At 35.9% G+C, this 12,592-nt stretch overlaps 11 non-coding genes across 11 annotated transcripts; all 11 read right to left on the bottom strand.

Annotated features, from left to right (window-relative positions):
- Nucleotides 1–1,936: 1,936 nt before the first annotated feature.
- On the bottom strand, nt 1,937–2,009 carry Trnaf-gaa (transfer RNA phenylalanine (anticodon GAA)). Its single transcript has one exon. It is a non-coding gene; the product is annotated as a tRNA-Phe (tRNA).
- A 603-nt stretch (nt 2,010–2,612) lies between these two features.
- On the bottom strand, nt 2,613–2,685 carry Trnaf-gaa (transfer RNA phenylalanine (anticodon GAA)). The gene has a single exon. It is a non-coding gene; the product is annotated as a tRNA-Phe (tRNA).
- A 605-nt stretch (nt 2,686–3,290) lies between these two features.
- Nucleotides 3,291–3,363, bottom strand: Trnaf-gaa (transfer RNA phenylalanine (anticodon GAA)). The gene has a single exon. It is a non-coding gene; the product is annotated as a tRNA-Phe (tRNA).
- Nucleotides 3,364–3,965: 602 nt separating this feature from the next.
- Trnaf-gaa (transfer RNA phenylalanine (anticodon GAA)) lies at nt 3,966–4,038 on the bottom strand. The gene has a single exon. It is a non-coding gene; the product is annotated as a tRNA-Phe (tRNA).
- Nucleotides 4,039–4,641: 603 nt separating this feature from the next.
- On the bottom strand, nt 4,642–4,714 carry Trnaf-gaa (transfer RNA phenylalanine (anticodon GAA)). The gene has a single exon. It is a non-coding gene; the product is annotated as a tRNA-Phe (tRNA).
- A 603-nt stretch (nt 4,715–5,317) lies between these two features.
- On the bottom strand, nt 5,318–5,390 carry Trnaf-gaa (transfer RNA phenylalanine (anticodon GAA)). Its single transcript has one exon. It is a non-coding gene; the product is annotated as a tRNA-Phe (tRNA).
- Nucleotides 5,391–5,993: 603 nt separating this feature from the next.
- Trnaf-gaa (transfer RNA phenylalanine (anticodon GAA)) lies at nt 5,994–6,066 on the bottom strand. The gene has a single exon. It is a non-coding gene; the product is annotated as a tRNA-Phe (tRNA).
- Nucleotides 6,067–6,669: 603 nt separating this feature from the next.
- Trnaf-gaa (transfer RNA phenylalanine (anticodon GAA)) lies at nt 6,670–6,742 on the bottom strand. The gene has a single exon. It is a non-coding gene; the product is annotated as a tRNA-Phe (tRNA).
- A 603-nt stretch (nt 6,743–7,345) lies between these two features.
- Trnaf-gaa (transfer RNA phenylalanine (anticodon GAA)) lies at nt 7,346–7,418 on the bottom strand. The gene has a single exon. It is a non-coding gene; the product is annotated as a tRNA-Phe (tRNA).
- A 603-nt stretch (nt 7,419–8,021) lies between these two features.
- Nucleotides 8,022–8,094, bottom strand: Trnaf-gaa (transfer RNA phenylalanine (anticodon GAA)). The gene has a single exon. It is a non-coding gene; the product is annotated as a tRNA-Phe (tRNA).
- Nucleotides 8,095–11,283: 3,189 nt separating this feature from the next.
- Trnaf-gaa (transfer RNA phenylalanine (anticodon GAA)) lies at nt 11,284–11,356 on the bottom strand. The gene has a single exon. It is a non-coding gene; the product is annotated as a tRNA-Phe (tRNA).
- Between the last annotated feature and the right edge of the window lie 1,236 nt (nt 11,357–12,592).

The raw sequence follows: 12,592 nt of genomic DNA, 5'->3' as shown, positions 1-12,592 counted from the left end.
AATACAATACACAATTTCATATCCAAATATTAAAGATTCCGGCTGGCTATCCATTCCAGACTGCTTTAAAACATTGGCATGCAAAAAATGTAAAAAAAAAATATTTCAAAACATTTTCCATATATTCAAACTTTATCATACAATTTAAAAATCAAATCAGACCTAGTTTAACCATGTCTCTATTTTCCTGCGGGCAACAATTTCCATTTTCTCAATTGCACTAGCTATATCACTATTCATGTATTTAGTTTTCCTAACATCATCAAAATCGTTTTCAATATTGTGCAAAGCGTACGTGTACCGCTTTGTTCCTGGACCGAAATAATGAATGTCCTCTTCCTTTCCCAATGAGTAGGACATGATTAAATTAATCATTGGGATCAACGTTAATAGTGTTGCGCTACACATACTCAACGAAGTTTTGATAACAATTTTATCTAGAACTGGTGTCTGTCGAGATTTTGATTTCTCTTCAGTGTTCGAAATATTTTCTGTATTCACAACGTCATGAGATTTAGTTAACATATTCTGTGTATTCGAATGTTCACTTATACATATTTTCCCTGCGGCATTTAAATTTCCGTTAACATGTTTCACACTCTCGGTTCGCAATTGGTTATTCTCTTCACTTGACTGCTTTCCTTTGTTAGTATTTACCGTCAATGAGGCGCTACACGGAACACTGTCGATCACGTCCATTAACGCATCGGTGGGTTCAGATGGAATATCACTTTCTGTATCACTTTCAATAAACGATTCATCTTCGCTTTCAGATGTTTTATTTTCTGAATTTTTCTTTTCTACAAATTGCTTCAGTCGTTTCCGGTCACGTTTTCTAGATGCATTAGATTTCCGTTTCGTTGATTTATCACCATTTGTCCACAATAAAGATATTTTCATTCTTCCATTTTGTTCAGTAGATGTCCAGCTAAAATCAGTATATTGTTCATTTACAATTTTCAACAAAGAAGTTAATGTTTTCGGTAGACAATCCATTTTCACATAAATTAATCTCTCAACATTGAATTCATAAATCAATTTTCCACAAGACCCTCAAATCAAAAACGGCAGAAGCTATCACGATAATGTCAATTGTATATAAATACGTATTTTGTCAACTGAAACTTACTACTTGTGTAACTATGTCCATCATATCACTATATTTCGGCTGGAAAATCCATTCCAAAACTGATAATCTAACTAATTCCACAAACATTAAGAACACTGTAACAAAACACGTCTGACATCTTGGGTGCGTTCGACTCCTCTTCAGGATTGAACCGGGGGCCTTTAGATCTTCAGTCTAACGCTCTCCCAACTGAGCTATTCCGGCTGACAAGGACTGACGAGATTAATTGAGTACTTATATATATACATCACCATCGGATCTATACTATAATATCTTTTTCAGATTTCATAAATCGAAAGTTGCATCATTCTTGATTGTTGATATCAATTCAAATATGCCGAAAAGCAAGTACTTGACCGGTTATGCTGGCTAAACAAAATACCGTACATGTACAAGACCACCAACATGTCGTCGGAAAGAAGGATTTAAGGTATATTGGGGTCGATACATACACATATATGCACCCTGGCTAGCTGAATATTAGTTAGTAAAATGTTTACACGTACTTTACCATTTTCTTGTATTATCATTATGAAATTAAGTCGTACCTCTTCCATTGTCAGTCGCCAGAAAGGAGGGAAAAAGAATTATATACAAACGTCAATGTCACAACTTGAGGGCAGACTTGTTTGAAGAGAGATAATACAGCGGTTCATATAACAGGCATCTGTGCATGCACGGTTTATTCATTCTGCGCTTGAATACATGCAGTTTTAAGTATAGCAAATTAGATGCCCGAGTTACTATTATGCACCTGATGTAAAAATCTGTTGCAAAAAATATCCTGCCAGCCGCCGGATTGTTCCGTGCCGGAACCCGGGATTGAACCGGGGGCCTTTAGATCTTCAGTCTAACGCTCTCCCAACTGAGCTATTCCGGCTGACAAGGACTGACGAGATTAATTGAGTACTTATATATATACATCACCATCGGATCTATACTATAATATCTTTTTCAGATTTCATAAATCGAAAGTTGCATCATTCTTGATTGTTGATATCAATTCAAATATGCCGAAAAGCAAGTACTTGACCGGTTATGCTGGCTAAACAAAATACCGTACATGTACAAGACCACCAACATGTCGTCGGAAAGAAGGATTTAAGGTATATTGGGGTCGATACATACACATATATGCACCCTGGCTAGCTGAATATTAGTTAGTAAAATGTTTACACGTACTTTACCATTTTCTTGTATTATCATTATGAAATTAAGTCGTACCTCTTCCATTGTCAGTCGCCAGAAAGGAGGGAAAAAGAATTATATACAAACGTCAATGTCACAACTTGAGGGCAGACTTGTTTGAAGAGAGATAATACAGCGGTTCATATAACAGGCATCTGTGCATGCACGGTTTATTCATTCTGCGCTTGAATACATGCAGTTTTAAGTATAGCAAATTAGATGCCCGAGTTACTATTATGCACCTGATGTAAAAATCTGTTGCAAAAAATATCCTGCCAGCCGCCGGATTGTTCCGTGCCGGAACCCGGGATTGAACCGGGGGCCTTTAGATCTTCAGTCTAACGCTCTCCCAACTGAGCTATTCCGGCTGACAAGGACTGACGAGATTAATTGAGTACTTATATATATATACATCACCATCGGATCTATACTATAATATCTTTTTCAGATTTCATAAATCGAAAGTTGCATCATTCTTGATTGTTGACATCAATTCAAATATGCCGAAAAGCAAGTACTTGACCGGTTATGCTGGCTAAACAAAATACCGTACATGTACAAGACCACCAACATGTCGTCGGAAAGAAGGATTTAAGGTATATTGGGGTCGATACATACACATATATGCACCCTGGCTAGCTGAATATTAGTTAGTAAAATGTTTACACGTACTTTACCATTTTCTTGTATTATCATTATGAAATTAAGTCGTACCTCTTCCATTGTCAGTCGCCAGAAAGGAGGGAAAAAGAATTATATACAAACGTCAATGTCACAACTTGAGGGCAGACTTGTTTGAAGAGAGATAATACAGCGGTTCATATAACAGGCATCTGTGCATGCACGGTTTATTCATTCTGCGCTTGAATACATGCAGTTTTAAGTATAGCAAATTAGATGCCCGAGTTACTATTATGCACCTGATGTAAAAATCTGTTGCAAAAAATATCCTGCCAGCCGCCGGATTGTTCCGTGCCGGAACCCGGGATTGAACCGGGGGCCTTTAGATCTTCAGTCTAACGCTCTCCCAACTGAGCTATTCCGGCTGACAAGGACTGACGAGATTAATTGAGTACTTATATATATACATCACCATCGGATCTATACTATAATATCTTTTTCAGATTTCATAAATCGAAAGTTGCATCATTCTTGATTGTTGATATCAATTCAAATATGCCGAAAAGCAAGTACTTGACCGGTTATGCTGGCTAAACAAAATACCGTACATGTACAAGACCACCAACATGTCGTCGGAAAGAAGGATTTAAGGTATATTGGGGTCGATACATACACATATATGCACCCTGGCTAGCTGAATATTAGTTAGTAAAATGTTTACACGTACTTTACCATTTTCTTGTATTATCATTATGAAATTAAGTCGTACCTCTTCCATTGTCAGTCGCCAGAAAGGAGGGAAAAAGAATTATATAAAACGTCAATGTCACAACTTGAGGGCAGACTTGTTTGAAGAGAGATAATACAGCGGTTCATATAACAGGCATCTGTGCATGCACGGTTTATTCATTCTGCGCTTGAATACATGCAGTTTTAAGTATAGCAAATTAGATGCCCGAGTTACTATTATGCACCTGATGTAAAAATCTGTTGCAAAAAATATCCTGCCAGCCGCCGGATTGTTCCGTGCCGGAACCCGGGATTGAACCGGGGGCCTTTAGATCTTCAGTCTAACGCTCTCCCAACTGAGCTATTCCGGCTGACAAGGACTGACGAGATTAATTGAGTACTTATATATATACATCACCATCGGATCTATACTATAATATCTTTTTCAGATTTCATAAATCGAAAGTTGCATCATTCTTGATTGTTGATATCAATTCAAATATGCCGAAAAGCAAGTACTTGACCGGTTATGCTGGCTAAACAAAATACCGTACATGTACAAGACCACCAACATGTCGTCGGAAAGAAGGATTTAAGGTATATTGGGGTCGATACATACACATATATGCACCCTGGCTAGCTGAATATTAGTTAGTAAAATGTTTACACGTACTTTACCATTTTCTTGTATTATCATTATGAAATTAAGTCGTACCTCTTCCATTGTCAGTCGCCAGAAAGGAGGGAAAAAGAATTATATACAAACGTCAATGTCACAACTTGAGGGCAGACTTGTTTGAAGAGAGATAATACAGCGGTTCATATAACAGGCATCTGTGCATGCACGGTTTATTCATTCTGCGTTTGAATACATGCAGTTTTAAGTATAGCAAATTAGATGCCCGAGTTACTATTATGCACCTGATGTAAAAATCTGTTGCAAAAAATATCCTGCCAGCCGCCGGATTGTTCCGTGCCGGAACCCGGGATTGAACCGGGGGCCTTTAGATCTTCAGTCTAACGCTCTCCCAACTGAGCTATTCCGGCTGACAACGACTGACGAGATTAATTGAGTACTTATATATATACATCACCATCGGATCTATACTATAATATCTTTTTCAGATTTCATAAATCGAAAGTTGCATCATTCTTGATTGTTGACATCAATTCAAATATGCCGAAAAGCAAGTACTTGACCGGTTATGCTGGCTAAACAAAATACCGTACATGTACAAGACCACCAACATGTCGTCGGAAAGAAGGATTTAAGGTATATTGGGGTCGATACATACACATATATGCACCCTGGCTAGCTGAATATTAGTTAGTAAAATGTTTACACGTACTTTACCATTTTCTTGTATTATGATTATGAAATTAAGTCGTACCTCTTCCATTGTCAGTCGCCAGAAAGGAGGGAAAAAGAATTATATACAAACGTCAATGTCACAACTTGAGGGCAGACTTGTTTGAAGAGAGATAATACAGCGGTTCATATAACAGGCATCTGTGCATGCACGGTTTATTCATTCTGCGCTTGAATACATGCAGTTTTAAGTATAGCAAATTAGATGCCCGAGTTACTATTATGCACCTGATGTAAAAATCTGTTGCAAAAAATATCCTGCCAGCCGCCGGATTGTTCCGTGCCGGAACCCGGGATTGAACCGGGGGCCTTTAGATCTTCAGTCTAACGCTCTCCCAACTGAGCTATTCCGGCTGACAAGGACTGACGAGATTAATTGAGTACTTATATATATACATCACCATCGGATCTATACTATAATATCTTTTTCAGATTTCATAAATCGAAAGTTGCATCATTCTTGATTGTTGACATCAATTCAAATATGCCGAAAAGCAAGTACTTGACCGGTTATGCTGGCTAAACAAAATACCGTACATGTACAAGACCACCAACATGTCGTCGGAAAGAAGGATTTAAGGTATATTGGGGTCGATACATACACATATATGCACCCTGGCTAGCTGAATATTAGTTAGTAAAATGTTTACACGTACTTTACCATTTTCTTGTATTATGATTATGAAATTAAGTCGTACCTCTTCCATTGTCAGTCGCCAGAAAGGAGGGAAAAAGAATTATATACAAACGTCAATGTCACAACTTGAGGGCAGACTTGTTTGAAGAGAGATAATACAGCGGTTCATATAACAGGCATCTGTGCATGCACGGTTTATTCATTCTGCGCTTGAATACATGCAGTTTTAAGTATAGCAAATTAGATGCCCGAGTTACTATTATGCACCTGATGTAAAAATCTGTTGCAAAAAATATCCTGCCAGCCGCCGGATTGTTCCGTGCCGGAACCCGGGATTGAACCGGGGGCCTTTAGATCTTCAGTCTAACGCTCTCCCAACTGAGCTATTCCGGCTGACAAGGACTGACGAGATTAATTGAGTACTTATATATATACATCACCATCGGATCTATACTATAATATCTTTTTCAGATTTCATAAATCGAAAGTTGCATCATTCTTGATTGTTGACATCAATTCAAATATGCCGAAAAGCAAGTACTTGACCGGTTATGCTGGCTAAACAAAATACCGTACATGTACAAGACCACCAACATGTCGTCGGAAAGAAGGATTTAAGGTATATTGGGGTCGATACATACACATATATGCACCCTGGCTAGCTGAATATTAGTTAGTAAAATGTTTACACGTACTTTACCATTTTCTTGTATTATGATTATGAAATTAAGTCGTACCTCTTCCATTGTCAGTCGCCAGAAAGGAGGGAAAAAGAATTATATACAAACGTCAATGTCACAACTTGAGGGCAGACTTGTTTGAAGAGAGATAATACAGCGGTTCATATAACAGGCATCTGTGCATGCACGGTTTATTCATTCTGCGCTTGAATACATGCAGTTTTAAGTATAGCAAATTAGATGCCCGAGTTACTATTATGCACCTGATGTAAAAATCTGTTGCAAAAAATATCCTGCCAGCCGCCGGATTGTTCCGTGCCGGAACCCGGGATTGAACCGGGGGCCTTTAGATCTTCAGTCTAACGCTCTCCCAACTGAGCTATTCCGGCTGACAAGGACTGACGAGATTAATTGAGTACTTATATATATACATCACCATCGGATCTATACTATAATATCTTTTTCAGATTTCATAAATCGAAAGTTGCATCATTCTTGATTGTTGATATCAATTCAAATATGCCGAAAAGCAAGTACTTGACCGGTTATGCTGGCTAAACAAAATACCGTACATGTACAAGACCACCAACATGTCGTCGGAAAGAAGGATTTAAGGTATATTGGGGTCGATACATACACATATATGCACCCTGGCTAGCTGAATATTAGTTAGTAAAATGTTTACACGTACTTTACCATTTTCTTGTATTATGATTATGAAATTAAGTCGTACCTCTTCCATTGTCAGTCGCCAGAAAGGAGGGAAAAAGAATTATATACAAACGTCAATGTCACAACTTGAGGGCAGACTTGTTTGAAGAGAGATAATACAGCGGTTCATATAACAGGCATCTGTGCATGCACGGTTTATTCATTCTGCGCTTGAATACATGCAGTTTTAAGTATAGCAAATTAGATGCCCGAGTTACTATTATGCACCTGATGTAAAAATCTGTTGCAAAAAATATCCTGCCAGCCGCCGGATTGTTCCGTGCCGGAACCCGGGATTGAACCGGGGGCCTTTAGATCTTCAGTCTAACGCTCTCCCAACTGAGCTATTCCGGCTGACAAGGACTGACGAGATTAATTGAGTACTTATATATATACATCACCATCGGATCTATACTATAATATCTTTTTCAGATTTCATAAATCGAAAGTTGCATCATTCTTGATTGTTGATATCAATTCAAATATGCCGAAAAGCAAGTACTTGACCGGTTATGCTGGCTAAACAAAATACCGTACATGTACAAGACCACCAACATGTCGTCGGAAAGAAGGATTTAAGGTATATTGGGGTCGATACATACACATATATGCACCCTGGCTAGCTGAATATTAGTTAGTAAAATGTTTACACGTACTTTACCATTTTCTTGTATTATCATTATGAAATTAAGTCGTACCTCTTCCATTGTCAGTCGCCAGAAAGGAGGGAAAAAGAATTATATACAAACGTCAATGTCACAACTTGAGGGCAGACTTGTTTGAAGAGAGATAATACAGCGGTTCATATAACAGGCATCTGTGCATGCACGGTTTATTCATTCTGCGCTTGAATACATGCAGTTTTAAGTATAGCAAATTAGATGCCCGAGTTACTATTATGCACCTGATGTAAAAATCTGTTGCAAAAAATATCCTGCCAGCCGCCGGATTGTTCCGTGCCGGAACCCGGGATTGAACCGGGGGCCTTTAGATCTTCAGTCTAACGCTCTCCCAACTGAGCTATTCCGGCTGACAACGACTGACGAGATTAATTGAGTACTTATATATATACATCACCATCGGATCTATACTATAATATCTTTTTCAGATTTCATAAATCGAAAGTTGCATCATTCTTGATTGTTGACATCAATTCAAATATGCCGAAAAGCAAGTACTTGACCGGTTATGCTGGCTAAACAAAATACCGTACATGTACAAGACCACCAACATGTCGTCGGAAAGAAGGATTTAAGGTATATTGGGGTCGATACATACACATATATGCACCCTGGCTAGCTGAATATTAGTTAGTAAAATGTTTACACGTACTTTACCATTTTCTTGTATTATGATTATGAAATTAAGTCGTACCTCTTCCATTGTCAGTCGCCAGAAAGGAGGGAAAAAGAATTATATACAAACGTCAATGTCACAACTTGAGGGCAGACTTGTTTGAAGAGAGATAATACAGCGGTTCATATAACAGGCATCTGTGCATGCACGGTTTATTCATTCTGCGCTTGAATACATGCAGTTTTAAGTATAGCAAATTAGATGCCCGAGTTACTATTATGCACCTGATGTAAAAATCTGTTGCAAAAAATATCCTGCCAGCCGCCGGATTGTTCCGTGCCGGAACCCGGGATTGAACCGGGGGCCTTTAGATCTTCAGTCTAACGCTCTTTTTTTTTTTTTTTTTTTTTTTTTATCTTTATTGAATAAAACTATACGAAATAACAATACAAATCAGAATATCTATAAAATCATCGTGTTACAGAACTTAAGAATATACAATTTATCACAGTTTGAATAACAGCACATCTTCCTCTAACATCACAGTTGGATTATCTTTCAAAAACTTCTTTTCAAAGACTGTTAGTCTGTTTGTAAATTTACAATAGAAATAAAAATAACTAATATAATGTTTCAGTGTGTATTTGAAATATGTTATTAGGTTAATACCTCTTGTGCCATTTTTGAACATTTGTCTTTGCTTCATTATACAGAGTCTTCCAATAGATAACAAAAAATTAACATAATGAATATTAACACCTTTCACATTAGATGATAAACCCAGCATAAATATCCTCATGTAAGTATAGTTATGTATCAAATTGTCCTCTGATTTTACAAATAGTGTCTCTAAAATATCAAACATAAAATCATGAAATTTAACAAGTAACTTACATGTCAAAAAAATATGAAATAAAGTTTCCTTCTCACAGTCACAATTTTGACAGGTGCTACTGTCTATTATTCCAATCTTACAAAGTTTAACATTAGTAAAAATCCTGTTGTGACACAATTTGTAGTCTAGATCAATACATTCAGATGGTTTCCAATAATTATGTACTTGTTTCCACACAAAACGGAAATCACTTTCATGAATACCATATTGTTCATACCAAAATTCATAACATTTAGGTTTAATAAAACACTTTTGTAATAGTAATGAATAAAACCTTTTTGTTGTACATAGCGTCATGTCACACACTTTACTGTCGAATTGAACACAAAATTGGGAGAGTTCTTCATTTTTCAAATGACAATTTGTCAAAACGACTTCTTTCCACTCAGCAGAAATATGATTCAATAATAACATATACAATTTCCTGACAATGTTAAAATTAACATCTATTTCTTTTTCTCTCATCATATCAAAAATTGCCTGAACTGGCAAAAATCCAGGTATAGCTTCATATGATATATCTTTAACTAGTACAATACCAGCTTTTATAAAACATTCCCATTCTTTACCAGATACGAACATCAAGCTATTATAAAACAGTGGTTGATTATAAACATCACAGTTTCCTATATTAAAAGTTACATCTTTTCTAATGCACTGCCATGCTTCCAACATTTCTCTGTACACATGCGGTAAACATAATAAATCATTTTTGTTTAAACGCAAAAATAAAACAGGCCTAGAAAGATTCATACAATGTACTCTTCTCAAAAAATAGCTGAAAATACTTTTCCAAATACAATTGCACTCAGGGTTTAAAAATCTTCCTAAAAATTTCAATCTAAATGAACACATTTTTAAATAAATATCTTGAAAATTCAAGCCACCATCTTGTTTCATACCAGTAATAGTTGCATATTGTATTAAATGAGATTTAGAATCCCACAAAAACTCAATACATATTTGCTTTAAATCTGTCAGTACATTTTCAGGTATTGGCGAAACAGCTAATAAATACCAAATTCTTGATACCAATAAAGAAGAAATTACAATATTTCTACCAGATAGAGTCAATTGTCTTTGTTTCCACATATTAACAATACTTCTTATTTTTCTGATCTTATCCTTCCAATTCATGTCATTACATACATCAATGTCTACACCAACATAAACGCCAAGAACTTGAATACATTTTTCACAAATTCTTAATCCAAGTACAGTCTTATCAACATCAGTCAAACTTCCTTTTCCAATACATAAAATTTCAGACTTACTTCTATTAATCTTAGAACCTGATGCTCTACTATATAAATTAAATACATCAAAAGTACATTCAATAGATTTTTTATCGCTCAAACATAAGGTAGTATCATCTGCATGTTGAAACAAAACTGCAGTTTCTTTACTGTAAGGTATACGTATTCCATTAATATTACAATGTTTCTTAATTGCCATTGACAGTGGTTCTGCTGATAAAACATACAACAAAGCACTGATAGGGCAACCTTGCCTAATACCATTTCGTATCTTAAAATATTTTGTTAAAAAACCGTTACACTTGACAGTACTCTGAATATCGGTATAAAAAATCCTAATCCAATTAATAAATTTACATCCAAAACCAAAACATTCTAATACTCTAATGAGATAATCATGAGACACTCTGTCAAAAGCTTTCTCTTGATCAAATTTTAAAATATACCCTTCTACATCATCATCTTCTACCATATTTATTACATCACGTACACTAGCTATTGTATCTGCAATATCTCTACCAGGTATACAACATGACTGACTATTTGATATTATCTTGCAAAGTACTGATTTGAATCTATTTGACATGACACGTGCTAAAATCTTGTAATCAACTTGCAACAATGAAATAGGTCTATAATTCTTTAAATCCCTTTTATCACCTTTTTTCTTATAAATAAGAGACAGTACACCATTTTTCATAGACCTTGATAAAGTGTTACATTTTTCAACGGCCTTAAATAAAAATATCCTGCCAGCCGCCGGATTGTTCCGTGCCGGAACCCGGGATTGAACCGGGGGCCTTTAGATCTTCAGTCTAACGCTCTCCCAACTGAGCTATTCCGGCTGACAAGGACTGACGAGATTAATTGAGTACTTATATATATACATCACCATCGGATCTATACTATAATATCTTTTTCAGATTTCATAAATCGAAAGTTGCATCATTCTTGATTGTTGATATCAATTCAAATATGCCGAAAAGCAAGTACTTGACCGGTTATGCTGGCTAAACAAAATACCGTACATGTACAAGACCACCAACATGTCGTCGGAAAGAAGGATTTAAGGTATATTGGGGTCGATACATACACATATATGCACCCTGGCTAGCTGAATATTAGTTAGTAAAATGTTTACACGTACTTTACCATTTTCTTGTATTATCATTATGAAATTAAGTCGTACCTCTTCCATTGTCAGTCGCCAGAAAGGAGGGAAAAAGAATTATATACAAACGTCAATGTCACAACTTGAGGGCAGACTTGTTTGAAGAGAGATAATACAGCGGTTCATATAACAGGCATCTGTGCATGCACGGTTTATTCATTCTGCGCTTGAATACATGCAGTTTTAAGTATAGCAAATTAGATGCCCGAGTTACTATTATGCACCTGATGTAAAAATCTGTTGCAAAAAATATCCTGCCAGCCGCCGGATTGTTCCGTGCCGGAACCCGGGATTGAACCGGGGGCCTTTAGATCTTCAGTCTAACGCTCTTTTTTTTTCATTGTAAAAATAATTTTATTCATTAATATTTACAAGGTTGTGTTGGACCGGACAATACCCGGTTTTACAGATTCAACGAATATATATATATATATATGTCTTTTAGATATACTTAATTTTGAATTTAGCCAAAGTTAGCCAATACATGTTAGAAGAAAGGAAGAAATAAAAATAGATAACAATGCTTTCTGCATACAAACACAGTTGTACATGTATCAAGTTGTATTTATATAAACAATATCTACAAGTAATCACAATAATTAGGCAAGAACATTTTCCTTTCATCAATGTTAAAAATCAAAAATGAAACACAAGTGAATCCATTTCTAGTCTTAAGAGTGGATTTCTATTAAGATAATATTTATAAAACTGGTTCATTTTGTTTTTCACTCTATATAAAGCAAAAGCATATTCAATGTATCTCTGAATTGTATATTTGAAAAAACGGACTGTTTCGATATTTTTGTTTTCAAACACTTTCAAATTACGTGATTTATAAATGACAAGTCTAGCTACACAAATCATGTAGTTCAAAAAGTATGTATTTATAAGCTTTGAAGTATTCAAATAA

Source organism: Perna viridis, chromosome 6, assembly GCF_037379345.1.
Source record: "Perna viridis isolate PV_CMFRI_1.1 ecotype Kerala chromosome 6, ASM3737934v1, whole genome shotgun sequence".
NCBI classification, from domain to species: Eukaryota; Metazoa; Mollusca; class Bivalvia; order Mytilida; family Mytilidae; genus Perna; species Perna viridis.
This window is presented reverse-complemented; position numbering and strand designations above follow the sequence as displayed.